Raw genomic sequence first — 27,669 nt, 5'->3', positions numbered from 1 at the left:
ATTTGGCCTCCACTAATTGCAGGCATCAGCTGGTGAGTATGAAAGGAATGTTTGCGATAGGGATGGCTTTCCTAACTACCCCTGAAATAGGAGCCCTTAGGCTGACACTGACAGAGGTTGTTACATGAGTATGAGATAGTCATGAGCTCCCTGAAGGAATTAAAGTGGGTATTAAAGCTTAAAGTCTCAGGGTCTTGTTTTACTTACTCTCTATTATATTTGTTCTGAATTGAAAGATGATGTTAGGTGAAAAGGAGGAAGGGGATTCGAGAAGCCATCTCATAGAAATCTGGACCAGGAATAAAACTAAAATGGAGGAAATTTAAAACAGAGTAATATAAAATTATGATTTTGGGCCAAGGAGTCATTTAACTTCAAAGGAACATATTAAAATCCCCCAAAGGAAAAAATTTTATGTAAAATGATAGAACAACCTCAATTCCCTGTCTGAGACAGGGAATGGTTGGATAAATATGATACATCTTACTATGGAATTTAATGCAGCTATTTTAATATATAATTACAGGGCCAGATGCAATGGTTCACATCTGTAATCTCAGTGCTTTGGGAGGCCAAGGCAGGAGGATTGCCTGAGGCCAGGAGTTTGAGACCAGCTTGAGCAACATAGTGAAACCCTGTCTCCTCAAAACATCAAAAAATTAGCTGGGCATGGTGGCATGCACCTATAGTCCTAGCTACTCAGGAGGCTAAGGTGGGAGGATTGCCTGAACCCAGAGTTCAAGGCTGCAATGAGCTATGGGCATGCCACTGCACTCCAGCCTGGGTAGATATAATTATAAAAAATAGTGTAGTAGTTTGGGAAAATGTTAATATATTACACTTTAAAGTGAGGATATGAAATGTTATCTAGGTTATGATGAAAATTATATAAAATTTATATAAGCATATGTGTGAGAACATGGACAACTGAAAATTGCTGATGTCATGTTCGTAAGATTCTGGGTCACTTATTTCCTTGTTATCTATCATTTTGGAATACTGTTTTGTACAACAAACATTATAATAGATCAATTGAATAGATAAGAATGGGGGAAACAAATGCTTATTTACAAAGAACCTGGGGATTTGATTGACTATCAGCTTGTCATTAGCCAAATGACAGTCTTATGTGACTACTTTGAATGAAACTGATGCAATCAGAATTCATCAATCGACATATAATCCAGATCCAAAAAAAACCAAATATTTCACATATTGTGCATGAATATAATCACATCTTGAACACTCTGTTTATCTCTGGGTGACCCAGTTTGGGAGGGACATTGATAAATCAGAGAACAATAAGAGAAGGGCAACTAGGAGATTTAGAAAGACCTGAAAACAATAGTAAATAACAAATGGTTGAAGAAAGTTTGGAATTTTAACTTAGAGACGAAAAGAGTCAGAGTGGATACATCTGTAAAATTGTTATATGAAAATTGTATTAAGTTTTTATAAATTTAGAGGGCAGAATTAGAATCAAAATATAGAAACTTTAGGAAATTAGTTTTTTGGCTAAAAATAAGGAGAAACTTTCTAGTGAGAACTGGCCAACAATGCAATGATTCAAAAGGCAGAGAAATTCTCATTGTGGAAAATGTTTGAGCAAAGACAAGCAAAGAATGCTGACATTGTTGGAAGATTGTTCTGGATAATGCCTAAAGACTGATTGAATCCTGAGATCATATGTTTCAATCAAATTTGGGAATGGCAGAAATTCCAACTGGTTTCTACAATTCTTCAAGCTTAAGCATGAGACAGGTCAGGTTTTCCTTTACACAGCCTCATTCAATTTAGACACATAAAATGTAATTAGACTAAAGCCAGATGAGAAGAAATAGATTTTGTCAGTCCCCATTGGATTGTGTGGGTGTGTCCTCTGAGTTTATCTTAAAATATCATTGCTCAACGTCTATTTTACTACTCTCAACCTAGTTACTTTTGGCCATACTGTAATTACATTCTTGACCTTCAGTCTAATCACTAAGGAAGGAATTAAAAGAAATAACTCTAATGAAGCATTATCTATGGACCAGGCATCATATTAAGTATTATTGTATATATAATTTTATTTAATCCTATAACCCTATGAGGGAAGAGTTATTAATCCCATCTTATAACTAAGAAAACAAACGTTTGCTTATAATTAAACAAACATACCCAAGGTCCTATAGCAAGTGTGACAGCTGGGCTTTAAACCCTGAGTCTGGTGTATGCTGAAGCTCTGCTTGACCATGCCACTGCTCCAACTTTCTCCAAACCAAATCATTTTTAGACTACAATTCACCTGGAAGCAAGACCGTGCCAGTGTATTGATTAGTTTTGTTTTGGGAAACTGAGCTCATTCCCACAAGAGGACCTAAGGCTGATTGTTCTTTGAATGAGAATGTTCAAGCCAGTAACTTGCTTCTGTGATCACTGGCTTCACAGCTGTGGTATAAAGAATAATGGGCTGGGCGCAGTGGTTCATGCCTGTAATCCCAGCACCTTGGGAGGCCAAGGTGGGTGGATCACTTGAGGTCAGGAGTTGGAGACCAGCTTGGCCAACATGGTGAAACCCCATTTCTACTAAAAATACAAAAATTATCTGGGCATGGTGGCAGGTGCCTGTAATCATATCTACTCATGAGGCTGAGGTAGTAGAATCCCTTGAACTCAGGAGGCAGAAGTTGCAGTGAGCCGAGATCGTGCCACTGCATTCCAGCCTGGGTGACAGAGTGAGACTCTGTCTCAAAAAAAAAAAAAAACCAAAAAAACCAAACCCAAGAATAATGGCTCCTAAAAATGTCCACATGGCATGGCAAAAGGGATTTTTCCTGTGTAATTCAGGTAAGGAATTGAGATGAAATTTCCTGGATTATCTGGGTGGCCCCAATGTAATCACAGTGGTCTCCACAAGGAGGAGGCAGGAGGGTCAGAGTCAGAAGAGATGTGACGATGGAAGCAGAGGCCAGAGAGAGAAGAGGTTTGAAGATGCTGCCTCACTGACTTTTAACATGAATGAAGGGACTATGAGCCAGGAATGCTGATGGCCACCAGAAGCTGAAAAAGGTAAGTGATTTGGTTCAGATGTTGTCACCAACCAAATCTCTCACTGAATTGTAATCACCAGCATTGGAGGTGGGGACTGGAGGAGTTGATTGGATCATGGCGGGTGGATCCTTCATGTATGATTTAGCACCATCCCCTTAGTGCTGTTCTCGGGATAGTGAGTTCTCAGGAGATCTTGTTGTTTAAAAGTCTGTAGCACCTCCCCCATCTTCTTTTTCTCCACTCTGGCCATGTGAAGTGCTGGCCCCACCTTCACCTTCTGTCATGACTGTAAGTTTCCTGAGGTGCCCCCAGAAACTTAGCAGATGCCAGCATCATGATTTCTCTACAGCCTGCAGGATCATGAGCCAATTAAACCTCATTTCTTTATAAATTGCCCAGTCTCAGCTATTTCTTTATAGCAATGTGAGAATAGATTAATATAGCAAGGAAACAGAGTCTCCAGAAAGAGCTCAGCCCTGCTGATATCTTGACTTCTAGGACTTCTTTCAGAAATAAAATCATCAATTTGTATTGTTTTAAGCCATCAAGTTTATGGTAATTGGTTAGAGCAGCAATAGGGGACTGATACAATAGCCTTAAATATTCTCTTCATTTGAATAAAGAAATTACCTGTTGAAGAACATCTTGAGAACTGTGCTAGGGAAGGGCTCAGGAACTTCTTTCAGCCATGCCTGCCCAGGAGAGAACTAAGCAATGATTGCGAGTGTCATTGGCAGGCCTAGGATCCGGGGAGGAGAGGAGAGGAGAAAAAAGAGGATGAGGGAGAGAGGGAGGGAGGAAGAAAGGCAAGAAGGGAGGCAGGAAGGGAGAAAGTAAGGATGGGAGGGAGAAAGGAAGGGCAGAAGGGAAATGAAATAAAGATAAAAGGATGGATAACAAGAGTATACGTGGAGGAGACAAAGAACATTTAGGTGACAGTGAGCAGTACCCGGCTGCTAACTGTTGTTCCAAATTTCAAGGTAGACACATTTCTAGGCAGTCTTATCCTGAAGGAACTGATAATGTCAAAGTCTATATTTCCATAATACAGTTACCCACAAAGAGTATTAATTTGATTCAAGTTGTAGGAAAGGAAGTTTTAATTTGTTTCTAAGCCACTTGGATTCACGGTGTTTTCTGATCACATGCACAGCCTAAAAGGAAAGGTGGTCAGAGAGCCATTCTAAGGACAAGGATTACCGTGAGCTCTCAATAGAGAATTCACCCTTAATTCAAGGCTTGTGCAGGTCACCTGCACAGCATTACCATCCTGCTCCTTGTCAGTAAGCAGCCCTCAAGCTGTCAGCCTGGTAGGAAGTGACAGATTCAACCCTGCTCAGCTTTTTGAGAAGAGGCTCAAAGCTGGGACCCTGAAGAGCACTCCTGCGTGGTGATTATTCGTGTACTCACAGGCTGTAGGCAATTGAAGTATCTGCTGGAACAGATTGATTTCTACTTAAGTGTTCTGTGAGATTAGGAACTTTTGTCTTCCTAGGAGGTTTGCTTCACTTACCTAAACCAAGGTATAACCTAGTTTGAGCTGATGCAACCAGAAGCTTATACAAAATGCTGCACTCAATTCTACATGATCAATGACTCTGTAAAACTAGCTAAGATACTTTTGGGATTAAGAGAAACCACAGAAGCTTTCTTAGGTGTGGGATACCAATAGATTTATTTTTAAATTAATACTTCCTAGAAAGTATTTTGTATACTGCATTGACTGGAAGTCAGCTCCGATGTTATGTCGCTGTGCAACGATGAGTAAATTCATCTCTCTGCACTCCAGTTTCTTCACCTCAAGTATCCTGCAGGTGCAGCCTGTGCTGAGGTTCTTTAAACCTGAGGAAATGCAAAGTGCTTGATTCTCTATTTGCATCTCAGTAGCACCTCCCTCTGACCCCTCTATTAGGTGGTATATTTTTCTGAATTGTTTGGGCTGACAGCTTTCTTCAATGCCAGGAAACGTGTCTCCTCTAAATACGAAATTCAACTGACTTTCCTCTGCCCTCCTTCATCTAGTCTCCATTAAAAATGGGCTCATCATCTCTGTAAACCCCAAAGCTGTCAATTGTGATCTTTTGCTTTGTTACTCTGTGAACAAAATAAAAAAAAATAAAGACATCAGAGCAGAGTAACTGGAGAACCACCTCCCAACAATCAGTTATAACAAAAATATACATCCTACATACTGCATTTACTGAACACCTCCTTTGAGCATTAGTTTTTTCCTTCAGTGAATATTTGTTGAAGACCTCCACGGTACCAGGCCCTATTCTAGGCTAGGCATTGGGGATTCAGCAATGAACCAAACAGAGAAAGCCCCTGCCTCAAGGAAGTTACATTTTAGTGGGGGAAGACACTCAATAAGCAATAAGTACAAATCAGAAAATAATGCTGGGTGAAGGAGAAGAGAAGGATGAGACACGTGGAGGTATGAGAAGGGGAAGGATTAGATAGGTGGAGATATGAGAAGGTGGAGGATGAGATAGGTGGAGGACAGGGTGTATGTTATGTTGTGCTGGGCGGGTGCTGTGAATAATGGCAGAAATCATAAAATACCATCCCTGTGTTAAACAATTTTATTTATTTATATTTTTTATTCTTCATTTTTTATTTTTTTGCAATTTGAATGAAGAGCCTGAAAATCACAAGTCAACACTAGGGGATCAAACAAAACAGTTTATATGTTTGAGCTCAATTCAAAAGGGATTTGAGAATACATTGGGAAGGTAAAGAAATTGTGAGAAAAGAGACTGATGAAGAGTGGAGCTTTTACCAGCAGGTCCCTTAAATCCACTGTATGGATCAGAGACGGAGTGTGCTGAAGTAAACAGCTACTTCCCTGAGGGGTTCCCCGGTGCAGGAACCCCAGCAATGGACTCAGGAGCTCCCATTCCCTTCTGAACTGGGGTCTAAGCCTCTAAATAGAGTTCCTAAGAGAAAGCCTAATTTCTGCTTTCTCTTCCCTAACATGCCTGACCCCATCTCTCCCGGAGGACCATAGGGAGGATTGATGAGGTAATGTCTCCTAAGGGGCTACAGATTCTTTTCGTAAAATGCAAATTACAAGCAGGTGAAGTCACATAGTCTAGAATGGAAATTCTGGAGTTAAAATATTCTAAACATAACACCAAAGACATAATCTTTCCCTAATCAGACAGTTCAGAGTACCTATGATATGGTGGATTTTCCTGTCTTTCCTTGCCATTTGTAACACTCTCATCTTTAGCCAGTGGTATGTGGGTTTTGGGATGTAATGCGGAAAAGTACAACTGACTTTCTCTGAGCCATAGAATAGTGTTCCAAAGTAAATCAGGATACACATATATCAGGCATGTTCGTTTCCTTGGCTCTGGGTTTGACCAGATGATGTCAATGCTTAGTTTGCCATAACTCTAGTTCCAGCTGGCAAGCCGTGCCTGTGCAAGTTAAAGGATTTTAGGAACAGAAAGAAGCAGAATGAACCAGAAGATGTGCTGGAGAGTGACATAGGAAATCTTCACTTTCAACTGTGACTCGACAAATCAGCTTTTTGTAAAATGTCAATTCATCAGCTAAGCAAAAGCTTCTTGTAGAGCTATGGGGCTTTACAAGCTTTAGTTGATGCTTCAAAATATATCCCAGATATAAAATTATCTGGCAATGCTGAAGAACAATCAAATTACATGCCCTAACTCTTTCTGAAGATGTTGCCTTATAAATCCGAGGTCTTACGAAATGTTGTTGAAAGTATCAGACTTAAGCGTGGAAAACTGAACCCCCCCAAAAAAGAGTGTGGGTATTTGTTCTGATAATAAATCTTTATTTTTAAAAATTTAGAGAAAGAAGCAAAATATAGAAAGGAAAATCAGTATCATCCATAATCCTAACATCCTGAGATAGCCATAGAAATAATTTGGTAAATAGTCTTCCATATTGTTGAAGGTACATATGATTACCATTTATTTTACTTTTTAGCAAACTTAAGATTATATTTTATACCTCTTGTAACTGCTGTTTTTGTATGATTTTGAATCTGAATATAAATTACCTGTGACAAGACTGGTTCCTTGAAAAGGCATTTCAAAGTTCAACCTCCTAAAAATGTTTGCAAATATTAATTTAATAAACGCCTAGAAGAAGCAATGAAAGCCCTGAGTTGGCCACTGAACAGACATTAATTACACAGCTAGTGGTTATAATACAGGACTTTTTTGTGTAATACAGGAGTGTAACAATGATGACAACACATTGTTGGGATGAGGGATGTTAGTCAGTCTCTTTGCTCATTCCTGCGGTGGCTCACTGAGATTTTCCATAGCTTTTACTTCTTTTACGTACTTACTATACTTTCCAATTGGGCTTTATTAGGACTGAATCTACCCAAGGAAGACATGAGTCTCTGACTGCAGGTAATAATAACTCGTACATAGGCATTTATTTCTAAATAAAAGTCATTTTCAGATATTTCCTAACTTTCATTTCAACCTAATTTATTATCCCAACATGCTATGCAGCTTGTGAGGAGGCGAGATGGGTGAAAGCTATTTTTAGTCTTACTTTACAAGCTAGGAAAATATGGCCCCCCAAAATGCACAGAATTTGTCTAAAGCCATTAAATATAGGTTGAAGCAATTTCTTAGCAGGAGTTTCTTAATAGGAACTCAACTCCCCAGTTACTGCACTGATTCCTCCGTGCTCTTCGCTAACACTAAAGACTTACTAATTCTTTAATGAAAGTGTTCCTGTTCTAAATAATATATTTTCTCTATTTTCCCTCCCTGACTTTAATATGTATGAATACTTGAAATGATAAATTTGTTTTTAAGAGTTCATCAGCTCCTGCTGCAGACCCCTTAATGCAAGTGTAATGTTCCTTTACTGTTGGCCTACACATGCTTGGAGTGAGGAACATGGATGTAGGGGAATGAACTTTCTTTTTAAAGCCCTATTTTCTATTTTTCCATGTAACTCTGTATGTTTCTCCGTCACACCGTTCGAGGTGGTTATTATTTGATTCTTCTAAAATTGGACTCTTATCCCAACCAGAAACCATGGTGGGAAATTATAGTTCCCACCTGTGCTGTTCAGGGTCCACCCCATAGGAAGACTGTAGTAGTCTTCCTATTGAATACTGGTCAGAGTGGTGGACTGGCAGACTGGCTCTCTGCAGGGTCGGGGAGAGAGCCCTAAATTGTAGCATTTGCCAATCTTCATAGTGTAAATACTGACCCCAAGACTGATTTCAAGCTATTAATATTAATAATATTAATTCAAGCTATTAATACCAATAGAATGTCACTAAACATGGAGTTGGGATGAGATGCATGCAGTTGGCTCAGGTGTGAGCCAGCATCAGTACTTCCTACACAGGAGCTCTTTAGAGTAACATGTTCATCTTTCTCCAGTCTGACTTTGGGGAGCAAGCTATACATTACAGTTCCCCAGATGCCCCTTCAGCAATCTTCTGCTAAATGTACATAAATCTAGCAATTGTCCTGGACCCTGGGTGAGATCTCAGATTCCCTAAGAACAACCCCTTCCATAAAGTGCGGTCCGAGAATCCATGGCATTAACCATACTTTAGAGCTTTTCAGAAATGTGGAAACTCAGGTCCTCCCAGATCTAATGAATCTAAATTTGCATTTTAACATTCCCAGTTGGAGAGACCTTGAAGTAGTAAATTTTGTTCAATTTCAAAGCTATGATGTGAATTAAGATCCAGAAACAGCACTGGATAGCCCTTCATTCCCCAAGGTAGATATTAAACAGATTCTAAAACTGACCAGAAATTGCAGATGAAAATGACTCTTCTGAATATAAACAAACTAATAAGAATGAGTGGATATTAGGCTCCCAAAATTGCTTAAAAAAAAAAGTATTTATGAGAAATAAGGAATCTTTTTCCTACCAAGAGCCACAGACTCAGAAAAATTATGTAATCATCAGAGAGCCATGTATTTTGTCTACCTGCTTTTAGATAATACACTGCATTTAAAATATTCTATTACTTTATTTTACTTAGAAAAGAGGAACGAAAATCTCTTTCCATGGTGTTATGTGTAAATTTAGTTTGTTACATCTGACTGATGCATAATATTCCACTGAATACACTTGCTATATTATATTGTTTCAGTCTTTTACTAAAGGACATATAGTGTTTCCTGTGTTTTGCTACCTCAAACAATGTTTCCATAGACATCTTCATACATTACCCCTCTTGGATCAGTGTGAGAATTATTCTGGTTATACATCCAGGAGTGGGGTAATAAGGAAACACTTAGTTTTACTGAATGCTTTCAGATGACTCTCCAGAATGGCTGTACCAATTTACATTCCCACTAGCAGTGTTTAGGAGGTTCCACTTGCCCACTTCCCTTTTTATTTTCTAACTTTTGAATTTTTGCCCATCTGGTGGACATAGAATGCTTTCTCAAGCTTCTTTTTATTTACACTTTTTGATGTCAGACTAACCATCTCCTCATATATTTGCCATTGAGATTTCCCCTTCCTGGAATTGTCTATACTTGTCCTTTGACGCTTATCTGGGGAATTGTCCATTTTCAGAAGTTTGTTCACTCATTTTTAACAAATTTTTATTGAGCATATACTGTGTGTCAGGCATTGTTCTAGGTGCTAAGACAATAAATTCAGCTAAACAGATAAAAAACCTTGACCTCATAGAACTTAGAATTTATTAGGGAAGGGAAAGAACAATGAACAAATAATTATATAATATAATGTTGGGTTTGATTGGTATTATGTAAAAAAATAAAGTAAGGTAAAGGAATAGACAGTAAGGAGGCAGCAGTATTCAGAAACTCAAGGAAGTCTTCTCTGAGGTGGTAATATTTGGGTAGAGACCTGAATAAGTGATTACTCATATATGCTGTTTATTAACCATTTGTCCATTTTAGATGCCATAAATATCTTTTCGCAGAAGGTTACTCATCTGTTAACTATATTGATGGTTTCTGTTGTTATACAGAAATCTTTAATATTGATACAAGCCCATTAATTTTTTGAGGGGGTTTATGCTTTCTTAAGTCTTATTTAAGAGATTCTTAATTTAAGTCACAAAGGCATTCTCTCTCATTTTTTTCCCATTAACTTTGTGATTTTACTTTTTACATTTGGTTTATATATTCTATTTGATGTCCAAGATCAATTTCAGCTTTTCAGGTGGAAAGCCATTTGTCCCAGGATAATTTATTGACTAAACCCTTCTTTCTAGATTGATTTGGGATGTCACCTCATTATATACTAAGTTTTCAGGTACCTATGAGTCTTTTAATGGGCTTTCTCTTTTGTTTCATTGGGTGATCTGCCTGTTCCTGACAAGCAGCACACTTCTGTATTGTACTATCCCTTTATAATATATATCTTAATATCAAGTAGGACTCTGCTTTGAATAATAAATAATTATAAATTTCTGAAAAACTTTTGTCTACAGGAAAGACTATGACTCATTCATCTTTGTGAATCAACTGTAGAACTTAGCATACTCTCTTACAGCCAGGAATTGCTCAGTAGGTGTTTAAAACTACATAAAATATTTTCTTTAGATATTCTTTTCACTTGGGCTGTGAGCATTATAAGCAGTTATCAATTATTGTCCTTTCCATTTGTGGTGCCAAATTGACCTTTTCTGGATTATCAAAGTGATTTTCCGCTTCTCTCTGCAAGCATCAATGTTCATTTTGAAATAGAGGGTGATTTCTTCATGTAAATTGAAAGGTTTAACATGGGTAGGTGAGAATGGTATAAGAACTTAAAATGGGGCAATTTATTATTTAACACTTTTTGATTGCTTTGAATTTTGTGAAAAGTTAAGCCTCACACATTCTATTATGTTTAAAAAATAACTGGAAACTGGCATATATTTCAATATTAGCATTCTTTTCTGAATCAATCCCAGTTCTAATGAGGATTAGGTAAAATTTAAAACTTGTTTTATAATTAAATTATTTGAGACTAGGCTTCCTGTTTCTGTCAGTGTTGGACTGGGTAATGTGGAACATTCCACTAATGAGGAAAACTGAAAATACAGGGGAACTAGTAAAACAATGAAAAATTATAAGGCAAAGATACAGAAGAAAGAAAGACCAGAGAGGTAAGCTCAGCACTTAAATCTGCTTATCTTCTGGGAGCACTGACAATTTAATAAGTCATCTGAGAAACTGAGAAGTTAAGCATATATATATATATATATATTCTCACTCTGTTGCCCAGGCTGGAGTGCAGTGGCACAATCTTGGCTCACTGCAACTTCCACCTCCTAGGTTCAAGTGGTTCTCCTGCCCCAGCCTTCCAAGTAGCTGGGATTACAGGTGTGTACCACTATGCCTGGCTAATTTTTGTATTTTTAGTAGAGACAGGTTTTCACCACATTTGCCAGGCTAGTCTTGAACTCCTGACCTCAGGTGATCCACCAGCCTTGGCCTCTCAAAGTGCTGGGATTACAGGTGTGAGCCACCATGCCCAGCCAAGCAGAGATTTTTGTCAGCCTCATCAAGTAAATAAAAATTGGAATCCAGGACCCATGAAAGAGGAAGGTCCCAAATAAACTTACATGATTTTTGTTGGAACCCCTAGAAGCTATAACTTAGAAACAGAGGTAAATTAAAATAATCTGGCCCTCACTGGGACTGAAGATTAGCTTTAAATAATATCAATCCCTATATTAAGGTTAAGGAATAGCCATGTCCCTTGTTGCCTTCCAAGAATAAAGGTAAATCTTCTTATGCTTCAAGTTATTTCTGTGTCTTAAAATATATAATCACTAGGAGATGGCAAAAAATAATCAGGCACATGAACCACAAGAACATGCAATTTAAAACCAATAGAAATAATAGACATTATAAATAGTCCCATGTTGGACCTGGATACTATATTTTAAAAGAATAAAATGTAAAATATAGAAATGGGAAAATATAATAATTAAAACTAAAAACTCATTACATGCTTAATTTTACACTAGATAAAGTTGAAGAGGGAATTCATGAACTGGAAGAAGAATATATCCAGAATGAAACACAGAAACAAAAAAGGATAGAAAATATAAGAAAGAGTGTAATAAACAGGAGTTCAGTGAAAAATATCTAAAATACATGTAATGGAAGTACCAGAAGGATAAGATAAAGGGAAAAGGACACAAACCATATTTAAAGAGATAATTGCTGTTAATTTTCCAAAAAATAGTGAAAATAATGAAGCCGCCTTTTCAAGAAGCTCCAAAAATGTCAAGCAGAATAAGTCAATATAAAATCACAAGACATATAATGGCAAAATTACTAAAAGCAAGCAAGCAAACAAACAATCAGGAAGGAAGGAAGAGAAAGAAAGAAAAATCTTAAAAGCAGCCAAAGGAGCTTCAAAGCAACAATTAGATTAACATCACACTTCTCTACAGAGACAGTCAACAGTCTGTCAACAGACAATAGAATGATAGAATGATATCCTCAAAATACCTGCAAAATATAAATCTGTAATCAGTAAAAATAATTTCAAAAATGAAACTGAAATATACAAAAAAGAAGATACAAACTTAAATTGTTACTGACAGACACACATTATAAGAAACACTAAAGGAAATAACAATGAAAATGATTCCTGTTGGAAGCTCAAAAATATAGGAAAGAATGAAAAGCAACCAAAGGGCAAATATGTGGAAAAATCTAAATGAATATTGATGTATGAAACAGCGGTAATAATTTCTGGTGTGATTGTAATTAAATGCAGAATTAAAATACATAAAAACAATGGCATAAACGTGGGAATGGAGAGATTAAAGTGTTCTAAGATCTTTTCATTGGCCAGTAAGAGGTAAAGTATTAATGTATGCTAAACCATAATAAATCAGTACATACGTTTCCACCTCTAGGCAAGCAGCAAAACAAAACAAAACAAAAACATTTTAGAAATGTATAATTTTTTATATGTATAATCAGTGGCAGATGTATGGCCACAGCAACATCTATCTTCCCACATGTTTTTTGGCAATGTGATTTTGCCTCTCTCCTAAAAAGAGATGGACTCTATTTTTCTACTCTCCTGAATTTGGGTAGGCTCTGTCACTTCTTTGTGACAAAGTGTATGACAAAGAGTATGACAAAAGTGATGCTGTGTCAATTCCAAGAAATCCATAAACTAGTCTGACAGCTTCTGCTTCTGCCTCATGGAAGCCAGCCTTCATGTAAATGTGGCTACAGTCAGCCCTCTGTATCTGTGGGGTCCACATCCATGGATTCAACAAACTGCAAATCAGAAATATTTGAAAAAAAATCTAAATTGTTGCACCTGTACTGAACAAGTAAAAACTTTTTTTGTTCATTATTCCCAACACAATATAACAACTATTTACACAGCATTTACATAGTATTAGGTATTATAAATAATCTAGAGATGATTTAAAGTATATGATAGGTTGTGCTTAGGATATATCCATATACTACTGTGTCATTTTATAAAAGGGACTTAGGCATCCTTGGATTTTGCTATCTGCAAAGGGTCCTAGAAACAATCCCCAATAGCTACCAAGGGATGACTGTATTTTGAATAACTGTGAAGTGAGAAGAACAAGCCACATGGGGAGACTCTACAAGATGAGTCACAATGTGGAGTGAGTGGAAGGTAGGGAGTGAGAGACTGGCCAAAGAGCACCGTAGCCTGGATACATGAGTATATATATATAAAGATATATATATGAGATATATATATATAAAAAGATATATATATGAGATATATATATATATAAAGAAGCCACCTTAGAAGTTCATTCCATAGCCATGCCATGTGGATCAGAAATCACCTGCCCAACCAAATCCTTCCTTGAGTTCCCAACTTACAAAATTATGACCAAACTAAAATAGTTGTTATAAGTTATTAAGTTTTGGGGTGGTTTGTTATGTAACAACAGATAATCAGAACAACCACCAAGCCAGGGGCAGCGTGAGAAATGGAATAATAAAAACTACTCTAATCAATCTAAAACATGGCAAGAAAGATGGAAATAACAAGAATATAATAATATGGTAGATTTAATTCCTAACACAGCAACAATTACATTAAATGAACAGAATGTTTCAATTAAAAGACAAAGGTCAGCAGCTAGAATTTACAAAAAAAAAAAAAAAAAGATTACAAGACATACAAAAAAATCAACATATAGAAAGATTGAAAGCAAAACAACGGAAAAAATATAACGTCCAAACACTAACCAAAATGAAAATACTGTGACTGCATTAGAAAAGGTAAAATTTAAGGCAAAAGCATTATTAAAGATAAAGAGGGATACTTTATAATGATTAAATATTCCATTCACCAGAAAGAAAAAATTATTTTAAATGTGCGTGCGTACTCAAGACTTACCAGAGCAAAGACTTGGTGGCAACTGCCTCAGAAACCAGTCCTGGGGTAGGAAATCCTGAACTGTAATTGTCAAATTGGGGGAGGCTGTGTGTGGACAAGTCTGAGAGTTAAAAACAATTCCAGAGAGACCCAGTCCTAGGGAAGTTCTCATACTTTTGTGCGTTTTATCTCCCGGAGCTTGACCGGGTTCTCATAGTAAGTATCAAAGGAAAATCCCCCTCACGCTTCTGGTGACGGGAGGAGAAAAGGAACGCTTTGGAAATACGCCAGAAGCACTCTGTTCTTTTTGTTCTTTCTTTCTTTTTTTTTTCTTTTTTGAGACGGAGTCTCACTCTGTCACCCAGGCTGAAGTGCAGTGGCGCGATCTCAGCTCACTGCAACCTCCTGGGTTCACGCCTTTCTGCCTCAGCCTCCCAAGTAGCTGGGACTACAGGCACCCGCCACGACGCCTGGCTAATTTTCTGTATTTTTAGTAGAGACGGGGTTTCACCGTGTTAGCCAGGATGGTCTCGATCTCCTGACCTCGTGATCTGCCCGCCTCGGCCTCCCAAAGTGCTGGGATTACAGGTGTGAGCCACCACGCTGGGCACTCTGTTCTTAACAAGGCCTACTCTCAGGAGAAACTCTAACCAGACTCTAACCTGCTGGGGTTTTATCGGAAGTTAACCTGGGGGAAGGGAAGTGCCTAACTCCAGCCTGCTTTAGCTGTCTTGTCCCACAGTTGGCACTGAGAAGCACTTGTGAAGTTCACAGTCTAGAGGTGCCGGCTCACTCAGTTTGTTCACATATAATAATATAGTCTTAGAATATAGAGCAAAAATATAAAGCACTTCAAGAAGCAGTGGATGCATCCACAATCCAACTGGGAGATTTAAAAATACTTTGAGAGTAAGTAAATTAACTTATCAGTTCATTTAATCTCTTTGGCATCTTCATTCAACAGGTAAGAAGTATGTTAAATGTTTTGCTCTGAGGAAAATACAAAATCTATGAAAGAAATTGTTCCAAGTGATCATTCAAGCCAAAGAAATTAAGGTGAATGCCAAGTTTAATCAGAAATCTTAAGGTTTTTCATCCAACCTCCGCCTAAACTCTATCAACTGAGAGATTTGGGGAGAGGATCAGGAAGGACAAGCTGTCTGGAATCTCATAGAGATAATTTTCCAAATCAACCTGAACTCATGAACTTATGAGACTGTGTCTGTGAAAAGCATTCCTGACATGGACTTAGCAGTGGTAGGCACTATGTTACAATGAGGTAATCAAAAAATCCGAGCTGGATTATCATTCCAGGCACCCATTCCTTAGAACAAATCGGCTGAACTGATTCCTCTGTGGTTCCATTTTCTCATGTACCACATGGCAATGATAATTTACTTCACAATAATCATCATTTCCCAGCCCACACAAATATTCAATTAATAGCCAAATTGTCCCATTATTCTATCTTCGTCTAATGGAACTGCTATGTAGTGAATATCAACATTGATAACCACTATATGACAGTTTCGTTGCATTTTGAATCATTTGCTTAATCACACTTGCCGTTCATGATACTTTATCTCTGTTTACCCCATCTGCTCCTTAGTATTGAGAATTATTTTACTATTGACTATGGACCATCAGGAATATGGGTACTTATCATATCTTGGTAAGAGAGCACTCTTTCTTATCTTAACCAAAAAGATAGACATTCAGAAGACTTCAATTTTAGTTATACTTGGTTCCCTTTTTACTTTTCTAGGTACGCATGAACAGTATGGTTCATTTCAAGCATTGTTTTAAGTATTCCAGTACTGGGATGAATACAGACTCCTGGTAGCTAGACAGAGCACTGGCAGGCTATCACTCTCCATCTCCTGCAGGTCTCTAAATAGAGTCTGGACAAATCTGTCCAGTAGCTCCTGCCAAGTCTTTCTACCTTGACTGTTACCATCGCGCCATGCTCCTGATTCTTAGCCAACAATACATTTATTTAAGTCTGCTAAATTAAAATCGAGGAACAGGTTTTTTGCATACCTGCCAGATAAACAGCAAGGGTTACTCACTAAAGCACAGTCAGAGGAAATCTTCCTACAAAATACCTGCCAAGGGGATGTAGAACCTGTTTAGGTACAATAGCTCCTCTAACAGGGAGGCTGAACTCTTGCCTCTAAATTTTCTGGTAACTAAGCTGTCTAGAATGCTTTTTATAAAGCAAATTTACCTTTTCTTCAGTTCCTAACCACAGTCTTCTGGGAAAATGTAACTGCTTTGCTCAGTTTGGTTGATCTTTACTCAAAAGCCAGCCTTATCACCTTAGAGGAACAAAGTGTCTGTTTCACTCTAGTAAGTAGGATGCGTCTCCCCTGGTGATAGTTAATACTCTTCACTATGCTGGGTCTTGTCTTTGATCTGCTGACACAATTGATCTTGAATTTCTATTGGTTCTGATGCATCTTGTTTTGAGATTTCTCTAGCATGGCTTTGTTTAATTCTCTCTTCCTTGTCATTCTGTGCCTAGCCTTTGAACCCCCTGAAGGACTTAGTTTCCACCCCCATCTCTTTTTCTCTTTTACAAATTATTTTTTAAAGCTGATTTAGCAAGATCTTTCTGTAGTGTTTTAGAAATAATGTGTGGTAGAAGGAGAAGCCACACAGGTGGAGAAGCAGTGGTACATTCACAACTTAGTTGTTTTCAAATGTGTATCATGTCTTCAGGGAGTCTGTGAAGTGCTTCTGTTTAAGGAAGTTGGTGTGTTTTCCCCTCCTCAAGAAAGAGCGAACTAAACAGTCATTTAATGTTGTGGTTCTATTTTGCTGCCTTAATTGTAGCTCCCTGAGATTCAAAGCAGTCTGCTATCAATGCGTGGTGTTACCAAAATTTTATGAGTTCAGCATGATAAAGTAATGCCTTAACTTTGAACACTACTCTAATGTTTAAAACCGACGTTTGAGTTTGCATGATCTTCAATGCAACCCTGCATATTGGCAGGACAGGAGTAGACATGGAAACACTAATAACCTAGAGAATCAGTAAGAGTTTTTCTAAGAGGCCAAGCTTTTCTCCTTTTCCCTCCTTTAACAGAAATGGATAATAAACTGTCACCTTAGCCTAAAAGAATCTAAGGTCAACTGAAATAAAGAAGCCAAAGTGAAAAAAATGCCTGCCTGGAACGCTGAACACTGTCTTCAGTTTATCAGGTACCCTTCCCTAATGGAGAGCAGAAAGGTGAGCCACTTATCTCCCTTGCTGCAGCAAAAATAATAATAATAATAATAATGAGGAAAAGGCTATAGTTAGATGCACATTGAAGGGTAATTAACTAAGTGATTATCATTAAGGTTAATGGACTTCCCTAGGCTAAGTTCCCTTTCACCTTATACCATTGGAAATAGATTGTTTGGGTCAGTGAAGCTATTCTGAGGTCTCTGAAAAGATACAGGCATACCTTGTTTTATTGTGCTTCATTTTCATTTTATTGTACTTTGCAGATATCGCTTTTTTTTTTTTTTTTTTTAACAAATTGAAGGTTTGTGGCAACCTTGCATCTAGCTGTTGGCACTATTTTTCCAACAGCATGTGCTCACTTCATGTCTGTGTCACATTTTGGTAGTTCTTGGCATATTTCACATTTTTACATTGTTATTATATGTGTTATGCTGATCTATGATCAGGGACATTTGATTTTACTGTTATAATACTTTTGGAGTGCCTTCAACCAAGCGCCAAAGATAGTGAACTAACTTAATTGATAAATTCTGTGTATGCTTCCCTGTCTCTCTCCTGTTTCCCCATCTCTCCCCCTTTCTTCAAGTCTCCCTATTCTCTGAGATACATTATTAAAATTAGGACAGTTAATAACCCTACAAGTGGTAACAACCCTACAAGTGGCCTCTAAGTGTTCAAGTGAAAGGAAGAGTCATATATCTGTCACTTTAAATCAAAAGCTAGAAACAATGAAGCTTGATGAGGAAGGCATGTGGCAAGCTGGGCTAGGCCAAAAACTAGGCCTCCGTGCCAGTTAGCCAAGTTGTGAATGCAAAGGAAAAGTTCGTGAATGAAGTCAAAAGCGAACACATGCGATATAAGAAAGTGAAACAGGCTTATTGCTGAGATGGAGAAAGTTTGAGTACTCTGGAAACCTGATCAAACCAACCACAATATTCTATTAAGCCAAAGCCTAACCCAAGCAAGGTCCTAACACTCTTCAGTTCAATGAAGGCTGAGAGAGGTGAGGAAACTGCAGAGGAAAAGTTGGAAGCTAGCTGAGCTTGGTTCAAGGGATTTAAGGAAAGAAGCTGTGGCCACAACATAAAAGTGCAAGGTAAAGCAACAAGGGCTGATGTAGAAGGTACAGCAAGTTATCCAGAAGATCTAGCTGAGATCATTGATGAAGGTGGCTACCGCTAAACACATTTTCAGTATAAATGAAATAACCTTTTAATGGAAGAAGATGCCATCGAAAATTTTCATTGCTAGAGAGAAGTAAATGCCTGGCTTCAAAGGACAGGCTTACTCTCCTGTTAAGAGAGTAATGCAGTTGGTGACATTAAGTTGAAGCCAATTTACCATTCTGAAAATCCATTCTGAAAATTGTAGGGCCCTTAAGAATTATGCTGAATCTACTCTGCCTGTGCCCTATAAATGGAACAACAGGGCCTGGATGACAGCACATCTGTTTACAGCATGGTTTACTGACTATTTTAAGTCCATGTTGAGCCTAGTACTCAGAAAAAAAGATTTCTTTCAAAATATTACTTCTCATTGACGATGCACCTGGTCACCCAAGAGCCCTGATGGAGATGTACAAAGCGACTAATGTTTTTTTCAAGCCTGCCAACATAGCAACCGTTCTGTAGCCCAGTTGAAAGGAGAAATTTCAACTTTCAAGTCTTATTACTTAAGAAATAGATTTTGTAAGGTTATAGCTTCCACAGGTAGTGATCCCACTGATGAATCTTGGCAAAGTACATTGAAAACCTTTTGGAAAGGATTCACAGTTCTAGATGTCATGAAGAACATGCATGATTCATGGGAGGAGGTCAAAATATCAACACTAATAGGAGTTATAGGAGTTAGGAAGAAGTTGATTTCTATCCTTGTGGATGACTGTGAGGAGCCCAAGACCAGTGGAGGAAGTAACTGCAGATGCAGTGGAAATAGCAAGAGAACTAGAATGAGAAGAGGATCCTGAAGATGTGACTGAATTGCTGCAATCTCATGACCAAACTTCAATAGAAGATGAAGAGTTGCTTCTTATGGATGAGCAAAGAAAATGGTGTCTTGAGATGGAATCTACTCCTGGTGAAGATGCTGTGCACATTGTTGAGATGACAACAAAGGATTCAGAATATTATCTAAACTTAGTTGAAAAAGCAGTGGCAGGGTTTGAAGAGATTGACTCCAGTTTTGAAAAAATTCTGTTGTGGGTAAAATGTTATCAAACAGCATCACATACTACTGAAAAATATTTCATGGAAAGAAGAGCCAACTGGTGTGGCAAATTTTATTGTCTTCTTATTTTAAGAAATTGGCACAGCTATGCCAATCTTCAGCAACCACCAACCTGATCAGTCAGCAGCCATCAACATAGAGACAAGACCCTGCACTAGCAAAAAGATTATGTGATTCACTGAAGGCTCAGATTGTTAGCATTTTTTAATCAATGAAGTATTTTAAATTAAGGTGTAAATATATATTTTTGGACATAATGCTATTGCACACTTAATAAACTACAATATAATGTAAACATAATTTTTATATGCACTGGGAAACAAAAATATTCATGTGACTCACTTTATTGTGGTGGTCTGGAACCAAACATGCCTATCTCTGGGATATGCCTGTACAATCCCGTAGCCCACCTTTGGCATGGCTTAACACATAAGTTAGCAACAGCTTCTAAGTTACTCAGGGATAGAGTCTATTTCCTGGATCAGAATATGAAAATCAAGCACTAAGGAGAGTTGATCAATGAGCCAAGTAGATAGTCTGAAAGGGACTACTACATGTGGCGTAAATAAGACCACAGCTTCTGGGAACAGCAGGTAGAGAAATGGAGCCAGTGACAGGGGAGAAAGCAACTCATGAAGGTGCCATGAAAAATCACCAGTCTACTAAAATTACAGCAAAACAGCATGCTGGTGAATTTAAGGAAGGTTTTTATGCAAATGGGGATACACTTTGCGTTTTTTTTCTTTTTGCACCTGCTGTCAGTAGGCATTAGACCATAAACATCAGCAAACATTGATTAAGCATATTGCCTTGATGAAACTTTAGGTAAAAGAATAAAGTGGTTCAGCAGCTCCAAAGCCCAGAAGACAGATTACTCTTGGTATGGCAATTAGAATGGGGAAAATTGCTGCACCTTCTTTGAAAAAGCACTCCGAGCTTGGGTTCTATAGACAATCTAATAATAGTTGATAGGACTTTAGAGAAAGCACTAGCATTCCCATTATGGTTTTGTAATTTTTTAAAAAGTACTTCAGGTATACAAAGTGCTGCATGACCAAAACTATAAAGTTCAGTCTATTTCTAAGATATACTTCAGACTAGGTGTTTAAACTAGTTTGCTTCAAAAAATATGTGGTATATTAAATGAAATGAGAAGGACTTTAGGGACCCAGCGTTACTGCACTTCCTGCAGTAATGTCCATCCTGAGCTAGGTTTTCTGCCAGTTTTCCTCCAGCAGATCAATAACATGAATGTTTCACAAGCAACTTTAAAATGCATTCGTCATGTTGGGATTCATTTCTTCAGTGTTCTTGCTGCTTCTTTGAAGCATGCAGCTGCAGCTGGGCTATGAGCACGAAATAACCTTCTTGGTTGGGATGACCTGTATATGTTATACAGCAGTACTGTCCGTGAACTCCAGGAAATTCTAGTTTAAACATACTAAGCTGAATATGAGTGTGAATAAAGCAAAGGTTGTGTAAATTTGCATATGTGTGTATTTTGTGCACTTAACCAAAAATGTGTATGTTTATACTTAGGTTTTGTATTGTCTCTTTCTTCAAAGTGGAGGGAAAATAAAATTCATGTTTATTGTTCATTTATTATGTATTAGGCTCCATGCTGGGTGCTCTATATTGTCCTAGTCAGAGAGGCCTGGTGCTGGGCGTGTGGCCTCTGAAGTCAGGCTGCCTGTGTTCAAATACTAGCTTTGCCATGACTAGCTGTGCAACATGGGGCAAGTACTTCACCTCTCTAAGCTTCTGTTTTCTCTTGTGTGAAATATGGAGGCTAACTGAAATTACTTCATAGGGTTATTGGGATGATTCAATGAGATAAGGCATGTAAAGTGCTTTATATAGGGCCTGGTTTATGATAACGTTCAATAAAAGAGATACTATAGTATAGTATACTATAGTATATATAAATTATAGTATAAACTATACTATATATGACTATATATACTATATATAAATTATAGTATAAACTATACTATATATGACTATATATACTATATATAAATTATAGTATAAACTATACTATATATGACTATATATACTATATATAAATTATAGTATAAACTATACTATATATACTATAGTATAGTATACTATAGTATCTCATTTATTGCGAATACTATAGTATCTCATTTGGTATGAGAACAATCCTTGGGGATCCAGAGCATTAGCCCCATTTTTATAGATGTAAGAACAGAGGCTAAGGAAAATGAATGAACTTCCCCCCTAATTTCAAAACTAGTAATGATCTCATCTATGAAAAAATCTATGTGAATTTTCAAATAAGTGAACAACTATATTCATTAGGGAAATGCTAGCTGCTACACAAATAAACCTCAAATTTTGAGATGCTCAAATACAACAAAAGTTTATTTCTCCTATGGAATATTTCTAGGTGGTTTCCTAGTTGGTGAATGGCTCTCCTTGCCATGACTCAGACATCCAGCTTTCTTCCATCTGGGAGTTCTGCTATCCCCTAGGGCCTTGATGTCACTTATATCCAGCCAGCATAATGGGAAAGGGAGCGTGGAAAAGAAATAATGACTTCTTAAAAGCCGTGGCTTATTGTGACACATGTCACTTCCACTGACATTCCATTGGTAAGTACTAGTCATATGGCCACACCTAGATGCAGAAGGTGCTGGGAGACACAGTTCCTGGACAGACAGCTGCTTCCCAGTGACAAATCTACTTTATGTAAGGGGAAATGTCAACACAAGATAAGGTTCATTCCCTGGTGACAGTGGGTCGAATTAGCATCTTTAAACATGATGGACATTATTCAATTTGGTGGCTTTCTTTTATTTTCCTTCTTACTTCGTAAAATTTATCTAAATTAAAACTTCTTCATCCTTCTACCTATTATTGTCTTTATTCCTTGCCAAAGGAACTTCAGATCCATCTATTTCAGGGCCCTAAACAGCTATCTCATGGACCACAGTAATGGTGCCATGCTAAGGCTGATGGAGAAAAGAGCAAGAATAATCGAGCCAATTCCATTTATAGCCTGAAGCTCTGGTTTTGTTATGTGTGTGCTTTTCTGGGCTTCAAATGTTGATAAGGGCCATCAAATGAGTTCATCTTTTTTTAAAAAAATCAAAGACTTGTGCTGATTGTGAACTAGAGGGGTTTTGCATTCAATAGCTAATATCAACCCACAGAAGAACATACTAAATGCCTGGAAGTGGAGTTCAGTTAAATGAATAATTAAAGAAGACCACACACCTAATCAATGCCCCCTGTTGCAGATATCTACTGCTGCATAAGAAACCACTTCAAAACAAAAGCTTTAAACAAAAACCATTTCCTTATTCTCATGATTCACTGGGTTGCCTGAGCTCATCTGGGCAGTTCTTCTGTTCCACATGTTGTCAACTGAGACTGTGGGCATCTGGGGGCTCAACAGGACCACATTGTCCAAGTTGGCTCTCTCATATGCCTGGGGCCTTGGTGGAGATGGTTGGACAAGGCCTCTCCCTTTCCATATGGCCTTTTCATGAGGTCTTTCCATGTGGTGTCTCCAGAAGTGTAGCTACTCTTCTAACACGGAAGCTCAGAATTTCCAAAAGCACAGAAGTGGAAGCTTCCAGGTCTTCTCAAGACTTAGTTCCAGGACCAGCACTAGATTCCGCCAAGTTCTGTTGGTTAAAGAGAGTCACAGGTCCAGTCCAGGTTCAACGCGAGAGAGAAGAGAAAAGGATACATACTAAGACATGTGGCCCACTGGGCACCATCTAGCAGACTAGTTACTACACTTCTAACTCAACAATGAGAATAAGCACCATGCTCCATTCCAGGTCTAGTGAACTCAGGATGACCTGAGAAGAAATTTGATGTACTTAGCCTCTCATTTGTTTCCTTTCAGTTTACTTTTTTTCTAGGAGTCAGGTTTACAGGGGAACATTGTGACTCCATAGTCACAATTCTCAGGGTGAGAAAAGGCAGAAGGTAGTCATCTGAGATTCTAATAAAAAAGCCTAATTCCATTTATTTAGAGATGGTTCTCTCACTGTTCTACTGTTAGATAACCACAGAGTTGGCATTAAGAGGGCAGAATCAAGTAGAACAAGAGGATGATGGGTAATAGACAATTAAACAATCCCATAACAAATGCAATGGCAACTGTGACCAGTGCCATGGAGAAATGTCAGAGGCTGGGAGAATAGTAGGGAGCTCCTGTGCTCATCTAGATGAAAGTTGATGAGTGTTGGACCTGAAGGAATGGCAGTGACCTTTCAGAAAAAGAAATGTATTTTAGAAACATAAAGTATATGTAATCCAAAGCATTTGATGACCAGAGGCATTAGAAGGGAGAGAGAATAACTGAGTTTAGGGGCTTGAGTGACTGGATGAATGAGGAAACAATCAGATATCAAGAAAGAAAAGAGAGGAGGAGGAATACATTGGGGGTAAATGATGGAGGGTTTGCTTTTGGACACACAGTTTGAGGTGTTTGTAGGAGATCTAGTAAAGCTGTACAGTGGGCAATTGAAAACATGTCTCTGTGGTGGACATTTGTTTTTTTTTTCCTTTCCTTTCCATTCTTTGCTTTCCCTTTCTCTCTCACTTATTTCTATTGCCCAATGTCATCTGCTTTGGATAGGTGGAAAATTCCCCACTGAATGCATCCGGATGAGGGACAGCCCATATCCCAATATAAAGTCTTAAAAGGTTAGATTTTTGTTTTCCTAGCCCCCTTGCAGCTAGGATATGTACACATGATCTAGGTTTGGCCAACCAGATGCACCCATCTGAGAGTCTGAATTAGGAGAAAGTTGCTTAAAGAAGCAAGTTCAGTGGAGAATTCATTCTGGAGGTGGCAACAGCACCCATTTCCCAAGGAGCAACACTGGCAGAACAAGCTGCAGCGTCCAGTGTCTGGGGCAGATGGGACCCCCCTGGACAAATGCTGTGGCTTAGCTTTGCCCCCTTTCTTCCAGCCTATTTTCCATGTCTTGTTCTTCAGTTTTTCTAACAACTCTGGGAGCTACACAACATCTCTTTGATAATTTACTTTAGTGCTTGAGTTAGCCTCTGCGGCTTGCAGCTTAGGTCCCTGGCCAGCTCAGATACTCTAAAACCTGGAGGAGGGACAGGGGATTCATCAGAGGAAAGATGAAGCTTACAGGCATAGGGGAATGAGATTGTCCAGGGGGAGAGAGTGGAAGTGAGAAAAGAAATGGGCTGCGGCTGGGAGCCTGAGGCACAGCCACATGGAAAGCATAAGGGAAGCAGAACCCCAACACAGTATCTCTGAGGACAGTCACTTAAAGGATTTTCTTCCTCTTCCAGGTCAAAAGAGTGAAATCATCCAGAGCAGAGTGAATTCGGGTTTCCGAGTGGCTGTTTGGGATCAGAGTTCTACCAATATGAGCAATCTGCTGGCATGACAGGTCAGAGAAGCCATGAAGGACATGGAGGGAAGTAGATGGAACTGGAAGCAGGAGGCCAACCCCAGCAGTCAGGCAAGTACCATCCAGAGAACAGGAAATGTAAAAGGATCGGGTATAGCTGGAACACCTAGGCAGAGGGACTTTGGAAGTTCACAGTTAGGGAGTATAGCACTGCCAAGAAGAATGCACCAAGATATGTGTTGCTCCCAGGGCAGAGGCTCTTTGCTAGCCTGTCCTTTCACACTGTTCACTACCTGCCTGGGAGTGCCTAGGCCAGGCCTTGCAGGTTTAAAAATAAGAACTCCATGGGGCATGGAATTTATAATTGAAGCTGAGCAGAATCGCTAGGCCTCCTGGGAAGTTCTTGTTCCAGGCAACACAGATGACTGGGTAGTTTAAGTTATAAAAATATTTTATCCAAATTAGAACCAAACAATACATAATTTATATGTGGTTGTGAATTCATCCTTGCTGTGAATATCTGCTAAGGTTAGGGTGCTATTGGTCAGTGTCTCACAGTTCCCTGAGATTCGCTGCAGTCACTACCTCTCACATCTAATTGGTACTCTGTCATACTCACTGCCCTGAGCTTTAATTGTCCAAGTCTTTTCAATTAGGCTGAAGCATCTCATAGCATTTAATACCTCTTTTATCCTTCCCCAGAATGGCCAGCAAAGCACAAGCATATATAAGTATTCAGTAAGTACTTGACCTAGATGGCTTATATATTTAAAAACCAACACTAAGCTTTTATGGCTAAAATTTCAAACTAATCCCTATTATAGGTCTTGGTATATTTCTCTTACCATTGCTTTTTCTTTTCTTGTTCTAGTGATGCTCAGAAAAACAAGACACTGAAATTTGAGGACTTAATGGAGTTTGGTGCCTTCACTTAGCTGATGTCTATGAAGCCTGACCAGTCTACTTCTAGTCTATAAGATCATGTGGAAGCTTCAGTGACAAACTCCTACTTCGCTAATAATTTTACGATCCTGTTACCCATTGCAATTGCTTAAATGGTATTTTAATTAGCTGCTTTAAATGACTTTGCTTTTTTACAAAAAGCAGTGTGTGCTTTAGTTTAAAATATGGGTCACTGGTGTTTCTTTCTAGAAGATGGCTGTGTTTAATACCAGGGAAAATTGAGGATGTATCTGGAGAGGTTTTAATTTCTGTAACTCAGGTTGATTCCTGGAATGTGAATGTTTCCATACTTTTGTGGATGCAGCAAATTTATATAAAGCGTTATTAAATTTGTTCTGGTTTTTAAATACTGTTAATTCTTTCATGGACTTTCCACACTGCCAGTTTTTTTTTTTTTTTTTTAATGGTACCTGCAGCAAGTAATCAGCTGTGTTTATGTTTGTATACTGTTTTAGAAAGGAGGATTGACCCAGAACATTATGTGTTAGGAAAAATAAAAAGACACCACTAGGGATACAGATTTGCTTTCCCTGTATGCAATGCTTCTGCCAAAACTACCATCTGTGAACTTACAGAATGCCTTATCCACCATCATGGTATTCCACACAGCATTGCTTCTGATCCAGGAAATTACTTCACAGCAAATCAAATGTGGCAGTGGGCCCATGCTCATGGAATTCACTGGTCTTACCATGTCTCCCATCATTCTTAAGAAGCTGGCTTGCTGGAACAGTGGTATGGCCTTTTGAAGACTCTGTTACAGGTAGGCCTTACAGCTTCATGCCATCTAGGTGGAAATACCTTGCAGTTTCCAATATATAGTACTACTGGGTATATAGTACTCACAGCCAAGATTCATGGGTCCAGGAATCAAGGGATGGTAATGGAGTGGCATCATTATTACTCCTGGTGACCCACTAGCAAAATGTTTTCTGTCCCTGTGACCTTATGCTCTGCTAGCCTAGAGGTTTTAGTTCAACCAGGATCATAGTAATGATTCTGCCATGCAGCCATTTTGGGCTCCTCATGCCTCTAAATCAACAGACAATGAAGGGTGTTGCTGTACTGGCTAGGGTGGTTGATTCGGACTACCAGGGAGAAATAAGACTGCTATCCCACGATGGAGGTAATGAAGATTACATCGGGAATATAGGAGTTCCCTTAAGGCATCTCTTGGTATTACAAGATTAAAGTCAACAGAAAAACTACTATAATCCAATCTGGGCTGGGCTACGAATGACCCAGACTCTTCAGGAATGAAGGATTTGGATGTCATCCCCAACCCCCTGTTTTCAGGTAAAGAACTATAACAGGCTAAGGTGCTTGATGAGAACAAAGGGAACATGGAATAGGTAGTGGAAGTAGGCAGTTATAAATACCAGCTACAACCACATGACCCGTTACAGAAATAAGGACTGTCATTCTCGTGAGCATTTCTTCCTTATTTTGTTATATGTGTATGTGTGTATCAAACATCTTTGTTTTCTTCCTACTCTTATCCCTTTATCACCTAAC

General features: G+C 38.5%; 1 long non-coding RNA gene across 1 annotated transcript; it reads left to right on the top strand.

Annotated features, from left to right (window-relative positions):
* Positions 1-22,486: 22,486 nt before the first annotated feature.
* Positions 22,487-26,501, top strand: LOC135971108 (uncharacterized). The gene is made up of 3 exons (XR_010587190.1): positions 22,487-22,534; positions 25,130-25,302; positions 26,063-26,501. It is a non-coding gene; the product is annotated as an uncharacterized lncRNA (long non-coding RNA).
* Positions 26,502-27,669: the final 1,168 nt, after the last annotated feature.

Source organism: Macaca fascicularis, chromosome 6 (genome assembly GCF_037993035.2).
Source record: "Macaca fascicularis isolate 582-1 chromosome 6, T2T-MFA8v1.1".
Lineage (NCBI taxonomy): Eukaryota > Metazoa > Chordata > Mammalia > Primates > Cercopithecidae > Macaca > Macaca fascicularis.
The sequence above is the reverse complement of the archived record's forward strand: the minus strand, read 5'-3'. Positions and strand labels throughout refer to the sequence as shown.